General features: G+C 36.7%; 2 long non-coding RNA genes across 4 annotated transcripts in view; one reads left to right on the top strand and one right to left on the bottom strand.

Annotated features, from left to right (window-relative positions):
- LOC309623678 overlaps positions 1 to 22,998 on the bottom strand; it is a 423,847-nt gene that overhangs the window by 210,198 nt on the left and 190,651 nt on the right. The window lies entirely within an intron of this gene.
- The window catches only part of LOC309623671, a 386,864-nt gene that overhangs the window by 231,732 nt on the left and 132,134 nt on the right, over positions 1 to 22,998 (top strand). The gene's annotated exons all lie outside the window — the stretch shown is intronic.

Raw genomic sequence — 22,998 nt, 5'->3', positions numbered from 1 at the left:
TTATATAACTCTCTTTCAGCACCTGAAGTCCTTCCAGAAAATCTGCTAGGCACATAGCCTAGACTCAAAGGTATTTTGCTAATAGAGAGATTCAGACGGTGTAAAGCAGAGTGAAATAGTGCAGAAAGGGGCCTGACAGCAAGTGAAAGGCTAAGAAGAGATTTCACATATTGTTCACATTTGCAGCAATATGTGAAAAGAGGAGTCAATTAATTTTTTACTTAAACATTAAAGGAAAGGTGACTCGAATTCTAGAATATGTGTGCTTACTCCAAGAAGCTAGTGTCTTGGTTACACACCTGGACACGAAGTCTCACATACAGATAGACCTCCTATTGATGGAACCAGAAATAATGCTACTGCTGATACCTTTTATCACATCTATAAATTCATGATGGGTTTTGTAAAAGAAAAGAGGAGAGAATCAATTTTGCCCCCTGGTTATACCGTGTCAGTGAACTCACTGATATAGCATTGGCCCAGTTGAGTACATCTGCAGAATACAGCTATGGCTACTCCTCCACAAACTGCTTATGGAGGTTGTTAAAGATACAATAAAACAACAAGAATATCATACTCAATTGATGTTGGAAAAGATAGTTTTTAAGTCCGAATCTGTGAACTACAGCAGTTTTGAGTTAAAGATGAAGTAATATATTTTTACCAGTTGTAAAAATCCTGTGGCAAATCCAATCCAATTTACTATGTCTCAAAATTAAAAACAAACAAAACAGAAATGTTGGTCCCTTTGTTTTACACAATCAAGGTAGCAGAAGACATTGTGAATTTTATATAAGAATTCCTTACCCTGGTCTTAGAAACCTAGCTTTTTGGTAATAGTACCCATGATTCACAACTTTACTTCAACCTATAAAACTGAATTTTCATCTCAGTCACCTAACTCATTGTACTGGAGGAATATTTTATTTTTCTTGGATTTTATTGTCAAACACAGAGGGATAATATTACAGAGCAATTTTCTCTCTATTGCCCATAGCAATGATAAACCAAAAATGTGTACAAGTAAGACTAAAGTATGGTGTCAATCAAAAAATAATCAATTTTGCCATATAAAGAGTCCTTTTTTAATAAAAATATCTTCCTGTTGTAGGTGTTGACCTGTCCCTGATTTCTGAAAGGAGGATGGTTTTGTTGGATTTAGTCAGGGGCAGCCAATACTTCATTTCTTTCTCATGCCCTCTCATTTTATGGGTTAGCCATAAAATGCAGATTTAAAAATTATAGATTGTCATCATCCAGCAACATATCATGTTTCTGAGTTTATCAGAAATATTTTAATACTGGTGGAAGACAAGTATTATTTGAAAGTAAACCTATGTATATTTACCTACATACACACTCATAGAGCCATAAGCATGTATCTATGTATGAATGTGTGTGTGTACAGAGAGAGGGAGATAGAGGAAGAAGATGAAGAAGATGAGAGAGGAATGAAGAATAAAAACTGTCACACCATGCTCATTCCCCTCCCTGAGCTCCCATTTATCTTTTTTTTTTTTTTTTTTGGTATGTTTCATAGATTTTATTTTTTAGAGCTGTTTTAGGTACACAGAAAGGCTGAGCAGATGCCAAAACTTGGAAACAACCAAGATGTCCTTCGGTTGGTAAATGGATATATAAACTGGTACATCCAGACAATGGAATATTATTCAGTGCTAAAGAGCTTCCATTTATCTTCATCTTGATCTTCTTGACAGGTATATCCTTCTATCCCGTCTCCTCATCCAGCTTCTCCCTATCATTTAAGATCCTTTGTGAGTCTTTCCCAGCCCACTGGCCCTCTGCCTTCTCCCTCTTCTTCTTGCCTGTCTAGTATACGATTTTATGCACCACTTGACTTAGTATTTCACTACATGCTTTTATTGCTCTCTGAATGTTCTGTGCATCAGTTTTGTCTTCCCAACTAGATTATAGATAACTCAAGGGCAAGAACTCTGTGTTATCATTATGCATGACCATGTCTTCCATTGCTATGCTGTATCATGGATGCTAAGTAAATGAGCATTGATATAATGAAAGGACAGAATTTCCAATTAGCCTGTGATTTTGATTAAGAAATTATAACTGGTTCTTAAATTGCAGCCTAAACTTTTTAGAATGTTTCTGTGCCTTCCAGACATCCATTTCCTCTATTTGAAATGTAATATAACTTATGGGTTAAAGCCACACTGTTTTTGAATCCCACTCTCCAATTTACTTATTGTGTGATTTTCAGCAGATAGCATAAATGTCCTCTGTCTAGACTTACTCTATAAAATAGGGATAATAATAGCATCTAACTCACAGAATCTTGGGATAATTACGTTAATTAATTCATGATCATCATATAGAATACCTGGTACATAGACAGTACACATGCTGACTACTTTGCTATGGTTGAATGAAAATCATAGCTCATATTTCCAAATTGGCAACTTGCACAAAAATTTGGCTATTATTGGTTTGAAAAAACCAATGTCATTTTAGGCTCAGTTTTTTGAAGATCAATAATCTATTTAAGAAGATATGGGGAGGCGGGATCTTGAGTTAAATCAGGAGGTTTATGCCAAACACAAGGTAAGAATGATCAAGTTTAATGGAGTTTAACAAAAGTCTAAAATGTAATGTCTTTCCCCTGTCTTGGACATTTTTTAGATCTCTGACCAAAGAGAGTTTAGACCAAATTAGTACAGCACAGTTGTTTTCAGAATCAACCCTCATATAATAACTTGGTGTTTTGGCATAAGTGTGCCCAGTATCCTAAGAAAGTATGTTGTTAAGCTGATATAAGCAGTGTTTTTTGGGGGGGATAAAAAAAATACATGTAAGTACATGAAATAAATTTATGAATCTTCTATTTTCCATTCCCCATACACATCTGTCTACCTCTTGAGAGCTTCATTAAGAAGAAAGGTGTCTAGAATAATTTGTAAATGGATCCCTTGGCCATATCATCGTCTAATAATACTCTATCACAGCATAATCCCTAAAATTTATTTCAAAGGCCTTTTGTGAAAACTAAATAAGATAATGTTTGTAAAGCTTTTAACACAGTATTTGGTGCAGGAGAGGAAGCAAGTAATATGTCTTACCTTCTATTATTTTATTATTACAATTAGAAAATGGAAATTCAGACAGTAGTTTCTCTAAAGTCAGTGAATAGCAGAATGAAACTCAAACTTAAGACATGCCTTTCTTACTACAACTTTCCTATTGTTCTTCCATTTCCCTCCAGTCCAGTGTGCCTTCTGAATCCTGGGTAAGCTCCAGTGCAATGGCCCCTCACTCTGGCTCTGCCAGACCTGGATTTCCTTCCAGGCTTCTGCTGTGACCCTTTTTCATTTACCAAATTGCCTTCCTTCTTGTACCCTCCAACCCTTGCAGCATTTCTCAAGGCTCTTTCCTCTCACTCTGCTAGGTAACCCATTGAATATCACCATTCCATTCGTCACTCCCTTAGAACCAGTTCCCAAGTCTGTATCTCCATTCTGAGTTCTGTCTTCCAATGCTGAATTTTAACCCTGCCTTTCCAATTGCCTGCTCCATATTTCCCTATAGTTGTTTACTGGAACCCTCAAGTCAAAATGATGGACTCATTACTTGTTCGTCCTCTATATCCACTCTTTTTCCCCAACCACAAGCATATTCTAACATTTCCAGTTTTAATAAAGGAGCCTCTCTCCTTCTTCCTTTAGATTCATGTCCTCAGATTCTCTCTCCTCTCTTCTTCCATGTTCCAATTCATGTATGATTTGTTGTCATTCTAGAGCTGCACTGAACAATATGGTAGCCACTAACCACAGGGAGCTATTGAACACTTGAAATGTGACTACGTTGAATTGAGATGAGATGTAAGTGCAAAGTGCACACTACATTTTGAACACTTAGTACAGTAAACAAGAACATAAAATATTTCTTTAATACTTTTTTACATTGATTACATGTTGAAATGACAATATTTTGGATATATTGTGCAAAGTAAAATATATTATTAAAATTAATGTCTCCTATTTCTTTTTGTTTTACTTTAATGTGGCCACCAGAAATTTTAAATTACATTTGTGGATTACTTTATATTTCTATTGAACTGTGTTGTTCTAGATTATTCTAGTCTTCCTTCTCAATAACTCTTGAATATCTTCCATTTCAGTCTTATTATTGTCCTCTACTTCAAGCTTCTTACAATGTATCCTAGCAGGTTTCTCTGTCTGTACCATCTCCCTCCTCCAATGTCCCTCATCCATGTTGTATTCTTTTGCCAAATCATTCTTCCTAGTGAATGGTTCAAATCAAACCATTCCCTACTCAAAAATTTTAAAAAATTACTTCTCTCTGTTCATCAGATAAAGTCTAAACTGTTATAGTCCCCAACTTTTTTTTAAAAAACATTTTTATTGGAATATACTTGCTTTACAGTGGTGTGTTACTTTCTGCTTTATAACAAAGTGAATCAGTTATACATATACATATACCCCATATCTCTTCCCTCTTGCGTCTCCCTCCCTCCCACCCTCCCTATCCCACCCCTCTAGGTGGTCACAAAGCACCGAGCTGATCTCCCCATGCTATGCAGCTGCTTCCCACTAGCTATCTATTTTACGTTTGGTAGTGTATGTATGTCCATGCCACTCTCTCATTTTGTCCCAGCTTACCCTTCCCCATCCCCGTATCGTGAAGTCCATTCTCTAGTAGGTCTGTGTCTTTATTCCTGTCTTGCCCCTGGGTTCTTCATGACCTTTTTTTTTTTTTTTTTTAGATTCCATATATATGTGTTAGCATACGGTATTTGTTTTTCTCTTTCTGACTTACTTCACTCTGTATGACAGACTCTAGGTCCATCCAGCTCAACACAATAACTCAATTTCATTTCTTTTTCTGGCTGAGTAATATTCCATTGTATATATGTGCCACATCTTCTATATCTGTTCATCGGTTGATGGACACTTAGGTTGCTAACATGTCCTGGCTATTGTAAATAGAGCTGCAATGAACATTGCGGTACGTGAATCTTTTTGAATTATGGTTTTCTCAGGGTATATGCCCAGTAGTGGGATTGCTGGGTCGTATGGTAGTTCTATTTTTAGTTTTTTAAGGAACCTCCATACTGTTCTCCATAGTGGCTGTATCAATTTACATTCCCACCAACAGTGCAAGAGGGTTCCCTTTTCTCCACACCCTCTCCAGCATTTATTGTTTGTAGATTTTTTGATAATGGCCATTCTGACCGGTGTGAGATGATATCTCATTGTAGTTTTGATTTGCATTTCTCTAATGATTAATGATGTTGAACATTCTTTCATGTGTTTGTTGGCAATCTGTATATCTTCTTTGGAGAAATGTCTTTTTAGGTCTTCTGCCCATTTTTGGATTGAGTCGTTTGTTTTTTTGATATTGCATGATAAGCATGAGCTGCTTGTAAATTTTGGAGATTAATCCTTTGTCAGTTGCTTCATTTGCAAATATTCTCTCCCATTCTGAGGGTTGTCTTCTCATCTTGTTTATGGTTTTCTTTGCTGTGCAAAAGCTTTTAAGTTTCATTAGGTCCCATTTGTTTATTTTGTTTTTATTTCCATTTCTCTGGGAGGTGGGTCAAAAAGGATCTTGCTGTGATTTATGTCATAGAGTGTTCTGCCTATGTTTTCCTCTAGGAGTTTTATAGTGGCTGGCCTTACATTTAGGTCTTTAATCCATTTTGAGTTTATTTTTCTGTATGGTGTTAGGGAGTGTTCTACTTTCATTCTTTTACATGTAGCTGTCCAGTTTTCCCAGCACCACTTATTGAAGATGCTCTCTTTTCTCCACTGTATATTCTTGCCTCCTTTATCAAAGCTAAGGTGACCATATGTGCGTGGGTTTATCTCTGGGCTTTCTATCCTGTTCCATTGACCTATATTTCTGTTTTTGTGCCAGTACCATACTGTCTTGATTACTGTAGCTTTGTAGTATAGTCTGATGTCAGGGAGCCTGATTCCTCCAGCTCCATTTTTCTTTCTCAAGATTGCTTTTGCTATTCGGGGTCTTTTGTGTTTCCATACAAATTGTGAAATTTTTTGTTCTAGTTCTGTGAAAAATGCCAGTGGTAGTTTGATAGGGATTGTGTTGAATCTGTAGATTGCTTTGGGTAGTATAGTCATTTTCACAATGTTGATTCTTCCAATCCAAGAACATGGTGTATCTCCCCATCTATTTATATCATCTTTAATTTCTTTGATCAGTGTCTTATAATTTTCTGCATCCAGGTCTTTTGTCTCCCTAGGTAGGTTTATTCCTAGATATTTTATTCTTTTTGTTGCAAGGGTAAATGGGAGTGTTTTCTTAATTTCACTTTCAGATTTTTCATCATTAGTGTATAGGAATGCAAGAGATTTCTGTACATTAATTTTGTATCCTGCTACTTTACCAGATTCATTGATTAGCTAGAGTAGGTTTCTGGTAGCATCTTTAGGATTCTCTATGTATAGTATCATGTCATCTGCAAACAGTGACAGCTTTACTTCTTCTTTTCTGATTTGGATTCCGTTTATTTCTTTTTCTCCTCTGATTGCTGTGGCTAAAACTTCCAAAACTATGTTCAATAATAGTGGTCAGAGTGGGCAACCTTGTCTTCTTCCTGATGTTAGTGGAAAGGTTTCAGTTTTTCACCATTGAGAACAATGTTGGCTGTGGGTTTGTCATATATGGCCTTTATTATGTTGAGGAAAGTTCCCTCTATGCCTACTTTCTGGAGGGTTTTTATCATAAATGGGTGTCGAAGTTTGTCAAAAGCTTTCTCTGCATCTATTGAGATGATCATATGGTTTTTCTCCTTCAGTTTGTTAATATGGTGTATCACATTGATTGATTTGCGTATACTGAAGAATCCTTGCATTCCTGGGATAAACCCCACTTGATCATGGTGTTTGATCCTTTTAATGTGCTGTTGATTCTGTTTGCTAGTATTTTGTTGAGGACTTTTGCATCTATGTTCATCAGTGATATTGGCCTGTAGTTTTCTTTCTTTGTGACATCTTTGGTTTTGTTATCAGGGTGATGGTGGCCTCGTAAAATGAGTTCGGAAGTGTTCCTCCCTCTGCTATATTTTGGAAGACTTTGAGAAGGATAGGTGTTAGCTCTTCTCTAAATGTTTGATAGAATTCGCCTGTGAAGCCATCTGGTCCTGGGCTTTTGTTTGTTGGAAGATTTTTTTTTTTTAATATTTTAATGAGATTTTACATTCTTTTTATTTATGTATGTATGTATGTATGTATGGCTGTGTTGGGTCTTCATTTCTGTGCGAGGGCTTTCTCTAGTTGAGGCAAGCAGGGGCCACTCTTCATCACAGTGCACGGGCCTCTCACTATTATGGCCTCTCTTGTTGCGGAGCACAGGCTCCAGACGCGCAGGCTCAGTAATTGTGGCTCACGGGCCGAGTTGCTCCACGGCATGTTGGATCTTCCCAGACCAGGGCTTGAACCCTCGGCCCCTGCATTGGCAGGCAGATTCTCAACCACTGCGCCACCAGGGAAGCCCCTGGAAGATTTTTAATCACAGTTTCAATTTCAGTGTTTGTGATTGGTCTGTTCATATTTTCTATTTCTTCCTGGTTCAGTCCCGGAAGGTTGTGCATTTCTAAGAATTTGTCCATTTCTTTCAGGTTGTCCATTTTATTGGCATAAAGTTGCTTGTAGTAATCTCTCATGATCCTTTGTATTTCTGCAGTGTCCATTGTTACTTCTCCTTTTTCATTTCTAATTCTATTGATTTGAGTCTTCTCCCTTTTTTCGTGATGAGTCTGGCTAATGGTTTATCAATTTTATCTTCTCAAAGAACAGCTTTTAGTTTTATTGATCTTTGCTATCATTTCCTTCATTTCTTTTTCATTTATTTCTGATCTGATCTTTATGATTTCTTTCCTTCTGCTAACTTTGGGGGTTTTTTGTTCTTCGTTCTCTAATTGCTTTAGGTGTAAGGTTATGTTGTTTATTTGAGATGTTTCTTGTTTCTTAAGGTAGGATTGTATTGCTATAAACTTCCCTCAGAACTGCTTTTGCTGCATCCCATAGGTTTTGGGTTGTCGTGTTTTCATTATCATTTTTTTCTAGGTATTTTTTGATTTCCTCTTTGATTTCTTCAGTGATCTCTTGGTTATTAAGTAGTGTATCATTTAGCCTCCATGTGTTTATATTTTTTACAGATTTTTTCCTGTAATTGATATCTAGTCTCAGAGCGTTGTGGTCAAATAGATACTTGATACAGTTTCAATTTTCTTAAATTTACCAAGGCTTGATTTGTGACCCAAGATATGATCTATCCTGGGGAATGTTCCATGAGCACTTGAGAAAAATGTGTATTCTGTTGTTTTTGGATGGAATGTCCTACAAATATCAATTAAGTCCATCTTGTTTAATGTATCATTTAAAGCTTCTGTTTCCTTATTTATTTTCATTTTGGATGATCTGTCATTGGTGAACGTGGGGTGTTAAAGTTCCCTACTATGATTGTGTTGCTGTCGATTTCCCCTTTTATGGCTGTTAGTGTTTGCCTTATATATTGAGGTGCTCCTATGTTCAGTGCATAAATATTTACAATTGTTATATCTTCTTCTTGAATTGATCCCTTGATCATTATGTAGTGTCCTTCTTTGTCTCTTGTAATAGTCTTTATTTTAAAGTCTATTTTGTCTGATATGAGGATTGCTACTCCAGCTTTCTTTTGATTTCCATTTGCATGGAATATCTTTTTCCATCCCCTCACTTTCAGTCTGTATGTGTCCCTAGGTCTGAAGTGGGTCTCTTGTAGACAGCATATATACGGGTCTTGTTTTGTATCCATTCAGCCAGCCTGTGTCTTTTGGTTGGAGCATTTAATCCATTTACATTTAAGGTAATTATCGATATGTATGTTCCTATTACCATTTTCTTAATTGTTTTGGGTTTGTTATTGTAGGTCTTTTCCTTCTCTTGTGTTTCCTGCCTAGAGAAGTTCCTTTAGCATTTGTTGTAAAGGTGGTTTGGTGGTGCTGAATTTTCTTAGCTTTTGCTTGTCTGTAAAGGTTTTAATTTCTCTGTCAAATCTGAATGAGATCCTTGCTGGGTAGAGTAATCTTGGTTGTAGGTTTTTCTCCTTCATCACTTTAAATATGTCCTGCCACTCCCTTCTGGCTTGCAGAGTTTGTGCTGAAAGATCAGCTGTTAACCTTATGCCCCCCAGGTTTTTGCTCCTTCACATATTAGCTGTGATGCCTTGGGATAACAAGGTATTGCATAGCAAGATGAAGCTCTGCTCAGCTGGAAAAATCTTATTCGTTTTTTGAGGAGGAGCTGGGGGAGGGGTCATGTGGCCTCTCCATAGGGGCTGTTCAATTACTTTAACTTGAATAAGCCTGACTCAGAAAAAGTTATCCTTTGCAAATATTTTATAAGCTGAAATAATACATCTTTTATGAGTCCCCAAGGCCACCAATCTGTTGACAAAACCCAGCAACTTGTATAAATACAGGATAGAAGGAGGGGTTCCTGATGCCACTGAAGAGGGTTGGCTCCTCCTTTGAGATGCCAACCTTGTTTGTGTCTTAAAGATCCCAAATCCCTAAATTTTACCCACTAGTGAGACTGGTTCCTCTCTGAGAAGAGCAAAAAACAACCAAACTTTTCTGAAGCAATTATACATAACTGGAAGAACAGAGGGACGAGTAACAAAACCTAATGTAAATATCAGGTCATTCTGGATGGTTTTCTGAATGACAACTGATGGGTGGAGAAGACTCAAAAGTTTTTGTTTTTCCACACTAAAATCTAATACTGTTTAATAGTAGATCTTGTCATTATTGTTAATATTGTTGAAGGTAGTCTCCTCAGTTTGATATTCAAGACCAAATCCTACTACTGTTTCTTCCAACATGAACCCCTGCACACCAGCTCATCTTGATTACTGCTCATTCCAGACCATCCATACAAATTCTATGCTTTTCCATGGCCATAGGATGATAGAGCTGTAAGGGAAGGCGGAGATCACCTAACCCAGTTCTTCACTTTATGAATGAAGACCCTGATGTCCTACAGCCCATGAAATGAATTTCTGGCAGTTTCCAGAACCCAGATCTGTCACTTTCCAGTCTTGTTCCTTTTATACCACATCATTCATCCTTCCTCTTTCTTCTGATTTTGCTTATTGAAATTCCATCTATTCTTCAAGACCTAAGATAAATGTCACCTCCTTCATTATGACCAACCAGCAGAAATCCATCCTTCTTTGCCCACACTCAGTCTGTAACCTGCTGTATGTTTGTGATCCTTAGCTCCCTTACTGGATTTAAACATTTCGAAGCCAATGATGCTATCTGACTCAATGTACATCCAGTAAAATGCCATCCATGCAGGAAACTCTCCAAGCATTTTTGTCAAAAAAAATGATTGAACAAAGGAATATGACATAGCAAATTGAAACCTTGGCTTTTAAATCTACAATATGAGAAAAATGGATGCATGAAAGTGCAAAAAATATAAGCCATAATCCAGTGCATTTTGGTCTCCTTGAATAAAAGGCTCCACATTCATTTCAAGGTTTGTTAGTGATTTAAAAAAAAACAACAACAATTTCATCCCTCCTTGTTAAGGCTTTCCTTTCATTAGAACAAGCAGAAGGGAATTAGTGAATTATAGCAGAGACCAAGCTATTAGGGATTTAAAGATTAAGTTTGGAAATCCATGTGTCTCTTTAAAATATGAGGAGTGCCAGTTCAGCTGAGTGCAGAAGGGCAGCCAGCCAAAAAGATCCAGTCAAGTTAGATTGAAAAAGAGTTGGTTAGTTTTTGCCAGTGGATGTTTAAATGTATGATTATCCATCATCCAATTCTTCTGTCCTGTATGCTTTATTAAGTAAATGTTTATTATACTAAACTCCGTTTCAAACTAGGGTTGTAGGGTAACTTTTCAAAAGCAGAAATTTCATATAAGATGGGTTTAGTTTAAAAGAGACAAAATCACCAGTATATTTCTATTTTAAAATATGTTCTTTACATGGGGCTCAAAGGATGGTTAAAAAGTAAAACTTATTCCCCAAATGAGAGTCAGCCCTGAGGAAAATTCCTGCATATAAACACACAAAATTCCCTCATAGAGGACCTACTAATAATTTTTTAAATGGGAGGGGTTGGATAGAAAGAAAGAAAAAAAGAAAAAGACATTAACAGGTCTTTCATGTTTTTGACCTTAAGAGTCAAAAGTATGGAAGTTTATCACAGGCAGTATTTAGTGGCCACAGAGATAAGTAGATATTTGGGCACTTACCTCAATTAAATTCACTTCTATGCAACAAATAGTTATTAAGTATTTGTTATATCTAAATCAGTGTGCTGACTAGAAAAGATGTGGTCAATAAAGAAGATTACAAATAATTCCTATCATCAGATTAAGCAGAGATTTCAGGTACTGTGGATACTATTTATCTATCAGCTGATCTGAGTATCAACCCTCTCCCCATTTACAGACTTTAGCACTGGTTCCTTAGGAGGAGAAGAGATCTGAATTACCTGGATAACTTTCTATTCACCATTTAACTGATTTAATTTGGCTTCCTAGAACTTATGGTTCATCATTTGGCCTAAATCCAAGTGTTTTCTCTAAATCTATCTTAAAGACACTTCCAGAAATAAAACATTGGGTAGTTCTGGGATCTCAAGACATCATTTAAGACATTTATATATTTCAATAACATTTACTCATATGTTGTATTTTACTGAATTCTATGAAATGTTTTAAGATTATACTCATTTAAAAACTAATGGAGAGTAATATTGTTTCTAGAAAGTAAATTGAAACAAATCAAACTTAAGGGGCATCTTGGGCAACATTTTATCAGAATGTTAGCTTCTTCAAAAATTATTAAGTAATAAATAGAAGTTGAGCCATTTTCTGCTTCCCAACTAGAATGTCTACTCCTCAAGAGTAGGTACTTTTATATATCTTTGTAAACTTAATGAGGCCCTAATACAATGCCTGATAGCCATTAGGCACTCAGTAATGTATGTTGATGAATGAATTAACTAATTAATGCAAAATGTGATCTTGCAGCATTTGGACACTTTCACTTCTTAAATTTAAATTACCCAGAAAGGTAAGCAAAGGTAGAGAATGACTCAGCAATATAGAACAATCCAAGAACACAGGCAGCTGTTTCCCAGGGCAGAAGGGAGAAGTTACATTCTGAAAAAAATTTCTGGGGGAGGATAGTAGCTGACCACAGGGGCTAGTCTATGCAATCTCCCAATGACATCCTATAGGATGCACCAGTTATAGATTTCTTCCAGAAGTGTTTACCCCACAGAAACCTCACCACCAAAAGCTGTGGCCAATAACCTGATATCCTGGAAAACTGTCCAATGTACTAAGCAGACCTATCCAATACTGAAGAGTCAACGAGATTTATTGCCAAGAATTCCTTTGCAAAACTTAGAGGACATATCCTTCTCATATTTTACCCTCCTTGGTGAGATATTTAAATAAACACATAGTTTCATTCCTGGACTCACTAGCTGGGTATTCTTTGAAACTTCACTTACAGACCACTCAGAGGAACAGAGTGACCTCCATGAAAGCTCAGTCTTGGAACTCTGTGAGGAGGGCAATCACAAGATTAGTGTTTTCCCTATTTAAAACTAATTTAAAACTAAAAATAGCTGCAAAAAGCTCTACTTATCTTAGAGGGGGGTGGCAGGCTGGCAAGGGGCAGGGATTATACTGCTAGAGAACATCCACAAAAAATTCTCCAATATTTCAGGATTAAATACATTACTCGGGGACTATGAAGTAGCATTTCATGTGCCATGTGTGTTGTTTTATCAATAAAATGTGTGCTTAATCTATTTCTTTTGGGGCCATAAAAGAAATTATTTTCAAAAATTCACATTTTGATATTTAATATTTTGGCAAGATTTTGCACACTTAAAAGATCATTGATTTATTTGCCAAATAGTCCCATTTATTACTTCCATTTTATGGGGAACATGAAGGAACTCAATTGACTTTACCAAGGTCACCAGCTAAGCAATGATAAGAAACCTGAGAGTGAATCCTTTCTGCTTCCAAATATTTTCAAAGTTGGCTCATGTAAAGAAAAAAAATTGTATGATGAAAGAGCACTTCTGGGAATGAAAAAGAGAAACCTTGTCTCTCAATGCCTACAGGTTTAAACTAATTCCAAAGATAAAGCTTTTATTTTAGGTAATAAGCTCAAATTAATCATAACTTTAACTGGATATTTTCTTCATTTTATCCAGAACTTGGAAAAACAAATGAAATAATCACAAAAGCACAATTTTATAAAATTTGCCCTTAATAGCCTAATTTTTAATGGCAGAGTTTTGTGTTTGGTATGCATATTTACACAACTTAGTGTCTCAGTGAGGTACACATGTAAAATATTCCTCCTGCATTGAAATCGTTATCAAGTCAATATTTGTCAAAAGCTTGTTAGTCAGGTACTAGTCTCATCTTCTCATTTAGTTCTTGTAAAAACCCCTGTGGGGAAGATGTTATTAATAGCACGCCCATTTTACAGATGAGAAATGAGGTATAAAAAAGTTAAGTCACTTTCCCAAGGTCACAAAGTGAATGAGGGTTGGAGGCCAAATGTAAACAGGCTGAGTATCCAAAACAAAGCAAAACTTAGTATATTAAGTCAACCTCACAGTCCTGTGAAAGGCTCCTTTTTGGCCCATAACATCTTTTTTCCAGGTGTTTTCTTAAAAATAATAATAACAACAACAGAAATGTCAGGAGAATGTTGATTCAATTTAGTATTTCTAGAAAACCCTATTTCTATTTCTAGAGTTTGTCTTATTTATAGTTTTTGCTATTGGTTTGATTCCTGGGGCTATCCTGTAGATAGGCAAGCGTTCCATGGCAAACTGAATTCAAATTCTCACTTTGCTTCACACTGGCCATGGGACCTGAGACATATTATCTAAGTTCTTCAAGTCTATTTCATATTTGTGTTCAGTAAATGGTTCCCAAATTCCTAGCTATAAATGCTTTTTTTAGGACTAAAAGGGTATTTGGAGATTAACTAGTCTAAACTTCTCAATTTACAAGTAAAGAAAGTGAGGCCTAGAGGAATGCATGGACTTTAAAAAGCCTCTCAGCCAGCTCCTTGTAGGACAAGTAAAGAACCCAAGCTGCCAGACGTGGGCTCTTTCACTATTCCGTGCTATCTCAAGTGGATTAATATATGATTGATGATCTCTGCCACCAGGAGGAATTTTCTCCGGTGGATATTGCATGATTATTTTTATGTGTAACCAGAGTTACAGTGCTGGGCAGAGAGGTGGGTGTAGCTAAAAGTCTTTTCACTGCCTATGAGTTTTAAGCTCTAGTAAATGTAGAGTCTCTTGTTGCCATTTGTGTGACTCCCATTTGCCAATTTGGATCCACACCACTTCAGCTGCTCTCTGAAAGTTATGCAAATATCATTTTGGTGGCTTCCCTGTCTTCTGAAGCTTTGCTGCAGACTTGAATGAGTCATCATGCTTCACAGATTTCCCCTCAGTTAAACATCTCCATGCAGTATCTCCATGGAGATTACCATGGGGAGCAATTGCTTATGATTACTCCTGCCAACTGACTCCTAAAATGCATTGAGATCTCTGTGGCATGGCCCAGGGCTCTCTACTTGGCTCTGATATATTCAAAGTTTTAGCATTAACGTGGATAAAAATATAGAAGGCTTGCTGAGCCAACCCATGGATGACAGAGATGGGGAGCACAATGAATATGATAATGAGGGAATCAGATTATAAAAAGCCTAGAATGATGGACCAAATGGAATACAATGAAATCAAGAAAGAGAAATGTTAAATTCTTAGACTGGGGTGCAAAATTTTAAAACTGTACAAGAGCAGAATGGGAATTTACGTTTGACATAACATTTGACATAACATGGCATAGGTAAATTTCTACCTTGGTATAGATAAAAATGCCTGAGAGTTTCAGCTGACTGTGAATTTGGTATGAGTCAACAGTTATGTGGTGGCAAAAAAGATCGTTTCATCTTGGGCTGCCTTATAACATGTGCTTTTCAGAATGAAATAAATCATAATTTGGTTTTACTCATTTTAGTCAGCCACATATGGGCTATTATTTTCCTTTCTATGCAGCAGGGACATAGTTAAACTGAAGAGCATCCAGAATGTTTGATAAGAACAAGAGATGATTCAAAACTTATGACAAGATGAAGGGTGGTTGAAGGAAGTGGAGTTTTTTATCCTCGGGGAAAAATGGTAACTGTCAAAAACTCTGAAGGAGATGAAATTTGACCATACTTGCAAGCTGACATGTTAGCCTGACATAGTTTCATGGATGCTGGTAGAATTTCATTACTCACATCAATCATAGTACCCAGAGTATCAACACTTCCCTGCATCAGTTTCTTAGCCCAGTTCCCATAGGGCAATGCAAATCAGACCAGTTAATGCTTGCACACACAGTGGGCTGCCTTATAGGAGAGGAACCCCGAGTTAGGAAATCCCAATATTTTATAATAGGCTACAAGCAAATCTGCCTAACCATCTTATTAGGGAAAAGGAGATATGATCTCTAAACAAATATCTTTGAAAAGAACAAAATGCTGTCAGTGACTTGGCTGGAAAGACATGCAAAAAGAGGAGGGATCCATGGAGAATTTTCGTTCAACAATAGCTATATCTCGAGGGTTGTCCTGTTAAAGAATATTAGAAATCTGTCACTTCAGAAGAAAAAAACAGTGTCCAATTAGTGAAAATTGCCAAAATACAAGTTTATAGTAGGTTAAAAAATATTTTATATAAAACAGAACAAGCTCAAAATGGGATGGACTCCTTAAGAAGTTAGGCATGTTGAGGCAGAAATCAGGCAGCTGTTTGTTGTGACTATTGAAGAAATATTCATATACCAGAGAAGTACTGAATTTAATGTTGTATTAAGCTTCTTCCAGCACTCCACTTATCAGAAAACAGAGGGAAAGAAAGAAGTAAGGAAACTAGGAAAAAATGCATGACAGAAAAGGGTAAAGGGTACTTTCAAACTTGAAATACTTCATTGTATAACTTCTGAAGTTCTATCTATGTCCTAAGAGGACCCAGACATCTCTTTGATAAACCAGAGACAGGGCTGTATCCAAAGCGTTTATGAACTTTATGTTGTAATCTCCCTTGGTGGGTCTCTTCAGCTAAGAAAAACAGCTCAAAGGTCTATTTGGAAATAAAGAAACTTTGAAGGCTTTTCCTAGATTGATTATCCTTTGTCTAGAGAAAGAGAATCTTTGCTAAGGAATCCTTTATAATCTACCTGGAAATACTTCTGGTTGTCCAGATGCCTAAACTGGAGCTTGGGAATATCCCAAAGGAAAATATGTTGTCCATAGGGTTGTTTTTAAGAAACACACAAGTGTCTTCCCCCCTCCAAAAAAAAAGAGATTATTTAAGAATAATTCTCATGTCAATTAGCAAAAGGACATTTTTCACTTCATAGATTTATTAACTGCTCATTCTGTTTGAATTCATGTGCACACACACCACATATGTAAGATGACACAACTATGGGTGGAGATATGACTGTGGGTATGCCATTTGACCTCTTTGCCTCTCTATTTCTTTATATGAAAAGTAAGGGGGGTTGAAATAGATGACAGCAGCGTTTCTTTCCAGTTTTGCAAACTCCAAAGAATCCAGGAAGAACTGCTTTCTTAAAAGCTGGCTAAAATTCAGAGCTCTAAGAATGTAATAGGGCGTAGAAGAAAATAATGGGAATCTTAGAAGAAAAAGAGTGGAAATTCCCTTTGAAAGATGGATTAAAGGAATCTCTCTGAGGCTAAAGCATAGACACATCAATCAGGATACTGGAAAAGTCTATGGGATGGAATTATATAAGAATATCTTGTGGTGTTTGTTGTGACAAGACATAAGTATAGTTTATGGCAGGAAACTGGAAGTGAAAGTTCCATTCTATTATAAATTCAGCAGGGAATCCTATTCTAAAAAGTGACTTTGGTAAGGGCCCCAGACTGGCTGAAGGGTTGGGTGCTGACTCATCAGGCCAGAGCAAGCTGTAAGGATGGGGAGGACTTGCTCCTGAAGAGGTAGACAGCTATCTGGAAAGAATTCATTTATTCTTTTAAGTAACAGGAGACACAAAGGTTAGACGGTCCTTCTTTTGCATCTCAAAACAAGCAAATAACTAACCTCTTCTGGCGTGGGCCAGTTTGATCCACATTACATATGCACATATAGGGATTTGAGCATATTTTCTGGAGATCACAGCTCTGCACTTTGTGATGAATCAATAATTGAGACATCCCCCTTTGCATAATTTGTCTCAGAAGACATACATCTCCGATCTCACAAATCAGGTAGAATTTATTCAATGCTTTGGAGCTTAAAATATTTTTTGAAAATAATTGTGTTTCAATATGTTTACATGTCAATTCTGAAAGCTGACATCTTCAAACTACAAGGATTTTTTTAGATGATTTATGGTGGACAAGTAAAATTTCTCATCAAACCAAATTTATCAATATAATATAAAAGCTTCAGTGTTTCAGTAAAACACTATGAAATGAGACAATCCTCTTAGATAGCCTCATCCACCAGAGGGCAGACAGCAGAAGCAAGAAAAAGTACAATCCTACAGCCTGTGGAACTAAAACCACATTCACAGAATGATAGACAAGATGAAAAGGCATAGGGCTATGTACCAGATGAAGGAACAAGATAAAACCCCAGAAAAGCAACCAAATGAAGTGGAGATAGGCAAGCTTCCAGAAAAAGAATTCAGAATAATGATAGTGAAGATGATGCAGGACCTCAGAAAAAAAATGGAGGCAAAGATCGAGAAGATGCAAGAAATGTTTAACAAAGACCTAGAAGAATTAAAGAACAAAGACCTAGAAGAATTAAAGAACAAACAAACAGAGATGAACAATACAATAACTGAAATGAAAAATGCACTAGAAGGAATCAATAGCAGAATAACTGAGGCAGAAGAACGGATAAGTGACCTGGAAGACAGAATGGTGGAATTCACTGCCACGGAACAGAATAAAGAAAAAAGAATGAAAAGAAATGAAGACAGCCTAAGAGACCTCTGGGACAACATTAAATGCAACAACATTCGCATTATAGGAGTCCCAGAAGGAGAAGAGAGAGAGAAAGGACCCGAGAAAATATTTGAAGAGATTATAGTTGAAAACTTCCCTAACATGGGAAAGGAAATAGCCACCCAAGTCCAGGAAGCACAGAGAGTCCCAGGCAGGATAAACCCAAGGAGAAACACGCTGAGACACATAGTAATCAAACTGACAAAAATTAAAGACAAAGAAAAATTATTGAAAGCAACAAGGGAAAAAGGACAAATAACATACAAGGGAACTCCCATAAGGTTAACAGCTGATTTCTCAGCAGAAACTCTACAAGCCAGAAGGGAGTACCATGATATATTTAAAGTCATGAAAGGGAAGAACCTACCACCAAGATTACTCTACCTGGCAAGGATCTCATTCAGATTTGACAGAGAAATCAAAACCTTTACAGACAAGCAAAAGCTAAGAGAATTCAGCACCACCAAACCAGCTCTACAACAAATGCTAAAGGAACTTCTCTAAGTGGGAAACACAAGAGAAGAAAAGGACCTACAAAAACAAACCCATAACAATTAAGAAAATGGTCATAGGAACATACATATCGATAATTACCTTAAACGTAAATGGATTAAATACTCCAAGCAAAAGACACGGGCTCACTGAATGGATACAAAAATAAGACCCATATATATGGTGTCTACAAGAGACCCACTTCAGACCTAGGGACACATACAGACTGAAAGTGAGGGGATGGAAAAAGATATTACATGCAAATGGAAATCAAAAGAAACCTGGAGTAGCAGTACTCATATCAGATAAAATAGACTTTAAAATAAAGAATGTTACAAGAGACAAGGAAGGACACTACATAGTGATCAAGTGATCAATCCAAGAAGAAGATATAACAATTATAAATATATATGCACCCAACATAGGAGCATCTCAATACATGAGGCAAGTGCTAACAGCTATAAAAGAGGAAATCAACAGTAACACAATAATAGTGGGGACTTTAACACCTCACTTACACCAATGGACAGATCATCCAAACAGCAAGCTAATTAGGAAACACAAGCTTTAAATGACACAACAGACCAGATAGATTTAATGGATATTTATAGCACATTCCATCCAAAAACAGCAGATTACACTTTCTTCTCAAGTTCACATGGAACATTCTCCAGTATAGATCACATCTTGGGTCACAAATCAAGCCTCAGTAAATTTAAGAAAACTGAAATCATATCAAGCATCTTTTCTGACCACAATGCTATGAGATTAGAAATCAATTACTGGGGAAAAAAACGTTAAAACACAAACACATGGAGGCTAAACAATACGTTACTAAATAACCAAGATATCACTGAAGAAATCAAAGAGTAAATCAAAAAGTACCTAGAAACAATTTACAATGAAAGCACAACAATCCAAAACCTATGGGATGCAGCAAAAGCAGTTCTAAGAGGGAAGTTTATAGCAGTACAAGCCTACCTCAAGAAACAAGAAAAATCACAAATAAACAATCTAACCTTACACCTAAAGGAACTACAGAAAGAAGAACAAACAAAACCCAAAGGTAGTAGAAGGAAAGAAATCATAAACGTCAGAGCAGAAATAAATGAAATAGAAACAAAGAAAACAATAGCAAAGATCAATAAAACTAAAAGCTGGTTCTTTGAGAAGATGAACAAAATTGAGAAACCATTAGCCAGACTCATCAAGAAAAAGAGGGAGAAGACTCAAATCAAAAGAGAAGTAACAACTGATACTGCAGAAATACAAAGCATCTGAAGAGACGACTACAAGCAACTCTATGCCAATAAAATGGACAACCTGGAAGAAATGGACAAATTCTTAGAAAGATATAACCTTCCAAGACTGAACCAGGAAAAAATAGAAAATATGAACAGACCAATCACAAGTAATGAAATTGAAACTGTGATTAAAAATCTTTCAACAAACAAAAGTCCAGGGCCAGATGGCTTCACAGGTGAATTCTATCAACCATTTAGAGAAGAGCTAACACCCATCCTTCTCAAACCCTTCCAAAAAATTGCAGAGGAAGGAACACTCCTAAGGTCATCCTATGAGGCCACCATCACCCTGAGCCCCAAACCAGACAAAGATACTACAAAAAAAGAAAATTACAGATCAATATCACTGATGAATATAGATGCAAAAATCCTCAACAAAATACTAGCAAACAGAATCCAACAACACATTAAAAGAATCATACACCATGATCAAGTGGGATTTATCCCAGGGATGCAAGGATTCTTCAATATATGCAAATCAATGTGATACACCATATTAACAAATTGAAGAAGAAAAACCATATGATCATCTCAAGAGATGCAGAAAAAGCTTTTGACAAAATACAACACCCATTTATGATAAAAACCCTCCAGAAAGTGGGCATAGAGGGAACCTACCTCAACATAATAAAGGCCATATACGACAAACCAACAGCAAACATCATTCTCAATGGTGAAAAACTGAAAGCATTTCCTCTAAGATCAGAAACAAGACAAGGATGTCCACTCTCACCACTATTATTCAACGTAGTTTTGGAAGTCCTAGCCACAGCAGTCAGAGAAGAAAAAGAAATAAAAGGAATCCAAATTGGAAAAGAAGTAAAACTGTCACTGTTTGCAGATGACATGATACTATACATAGAGAATCCTAAAGATGCCACCAGAAAACTACTAGCGCTAACAATGCATTTGGTAAAGTTGCAGGATACAAAATTAATGCACAGAAATCTCTTGCATTCCTATACACTAATGATGAAAAATCTGAAAGAGAAATTAAGGAAACACTCCCATTTACCACTGCAACAACAACAAAAAAATACCTAGGAATAAACCTACCTAGGGAGACAAAAGACCTGTATGCAGAAAACTATAAGACAGTGATGAAAGAAATTAAAGATGATAAAAACAGATGGAGAGATATACCATGTTCTTGGATTGGAAGAATCAACATTGTGAAAATGACTCTACTACCCAAAGCAATCTACAGATTCAATGCAATCCCTATCAAATTACCAATGGCATTTTTTACAGAACTAGAAGAAAAATTCTTTAAAGTTGTACAGAGACACAAAAGACCCCGAATAGCCAAAGCAGTCTTGAGGGAAAAAAACAGAGTTGGAGGAATCAGACTCCCTTACCTCAGACTATACTACAAAGCTACAGTAATCAAGACAGTATGGTACTGGCACAAAAACAGAAATATAGATCAATGGAACAGGATAGAAAGACCAGAGATAAACCCACGTACCTATGGTCAACTAATCTATGACAAAGGAGGCAAGGATAAACAATGGAGAAAAGACAGTCTCTTCAATAAGTGGTGCTGGGAAAACTGGACAGGTACATGTAAAAAATGAAATTAGAACACTCCCTAACACCATACACAAAAATAAACTCAAAATGGATTAGAGACCTAAATGTAAGACCGGACACTATAAAACTCTTAGAGGAAAACATAGGAAGAATACTCTGACATAAATCACAGCAAGATCTTTTTTGATCCACCTCCTAGAGTAATGGAAATAAAAACAAAAATAAACAAATGGGACCTAATGAAACTTAAAAGCTTTTGCAAAGCAAAGGAAACAACAAACAAAACGAAAAGACAACCCTCAGAATGGGAGAAAATATTTGCAAATGAATCAATGGACAAAGGATTAATCTCCAAAATATATAAACAGCTCGTGGAGCTCAATATGAAAAATCAAACAGCTTAATCAAAAAATGGGCAGAAGACGTAAATAGACATTTCTCCTAAGAAGACATACAGAGGGCCAAGAAGCACGTGAAAAGCTGCTCAACATCTCTAATTATTAGAGAAATGCAAAGCAAAACTACAATGAAGTATCACCTCACACCACTTAGAATAAGCATCATCAGAAAATCTACAAACAACAGTGCTGGAGAGGGTGTGGAGAAAAGGGAGCCCTCTTGCACTGTTGGTGGGAATGTAAATCGATACAGCCACTGTGGAGAACAGTATGGAGGTTCCTTTAAAAGCTAAAAATAGGGCTTCCCTGGTGGCGCAGTGGTTGAGAACCTGCCTGCTAATTCAGGGGACACGGGTTCGAGCCCTGGTCTGGGAAGATCCCACATGCCACGGAGCAACTAGGCCTGTGAGCCACAACTACTGAGCCTGCGCATCAGGAGCCTGTGCTCCACAACAAGAGAGGCCACCATAGTGAGAGGTCCACGCACCACGATGAAGAGTGGCCCCCGCTTGCCACAACTAGAGAAAACACTCACACAGAGACGCAGACCCAACGCAGCCAAAAATAAATAAATAAATAAATAAATAAAGTTTAAAAACTAAAAATAGAACTACCATATGACCCAGTAATCCCACTACTGGGCATATATCCAGAGAAACCCATAATTCAAAAAGACACATGCACCCCACTGTTCATTGCAGCACTATTTACAATAGCCAGGTCATGGAAGCAACCTAAATGCCCACTGACAGACGAATGGATAAAGATTTGGTACATATATACAATGGAATATTACTCAGCCATAAAAATGAACGAAATTGGGTCATTTGTAGAGACATGGATCGATCTAGAGACTGTCATACAGAGTGAAGTAAGTCAGACAGAGAAAAACAAATATTGTATATTAACACATATATGTGGAACCTAGAAAAATGATACAGATGAACCGGTTTGCAGGGCAGAAATAGAGACACAGATGTAGAGAACAAATGTATGGACACCAAGGGGGGAAAGTGGCAGAGGGGGGTGGTGGTGTGATAAATTGGGAGATTGGGATTGACATATATACATTAATATGTATAAAATTGATAACTATTAAGAACTTGCTATATAAAAAAATAAGTAAAATTCAAAAATTAAAAAAAAAACACTATGAAATGAATTCA

This window comes from Balaenoptera borealis, assembly GCF_965194805.1.
Source record: "Balaenoptera borealis genome assembly, chromosome: 2".
Lineage (NCBI taxonomy): Eukaryota > Metazoa > Chordata > Mammalia > Artiodactyla > Balaenopteridae > Balaenoptera > Balaenoptera borealis.
The sequence above is the reverse complement of the archived record's forward strand: the minus strand, read 5'-3'. Positions and strand labels throughout refer to the sequence as shown.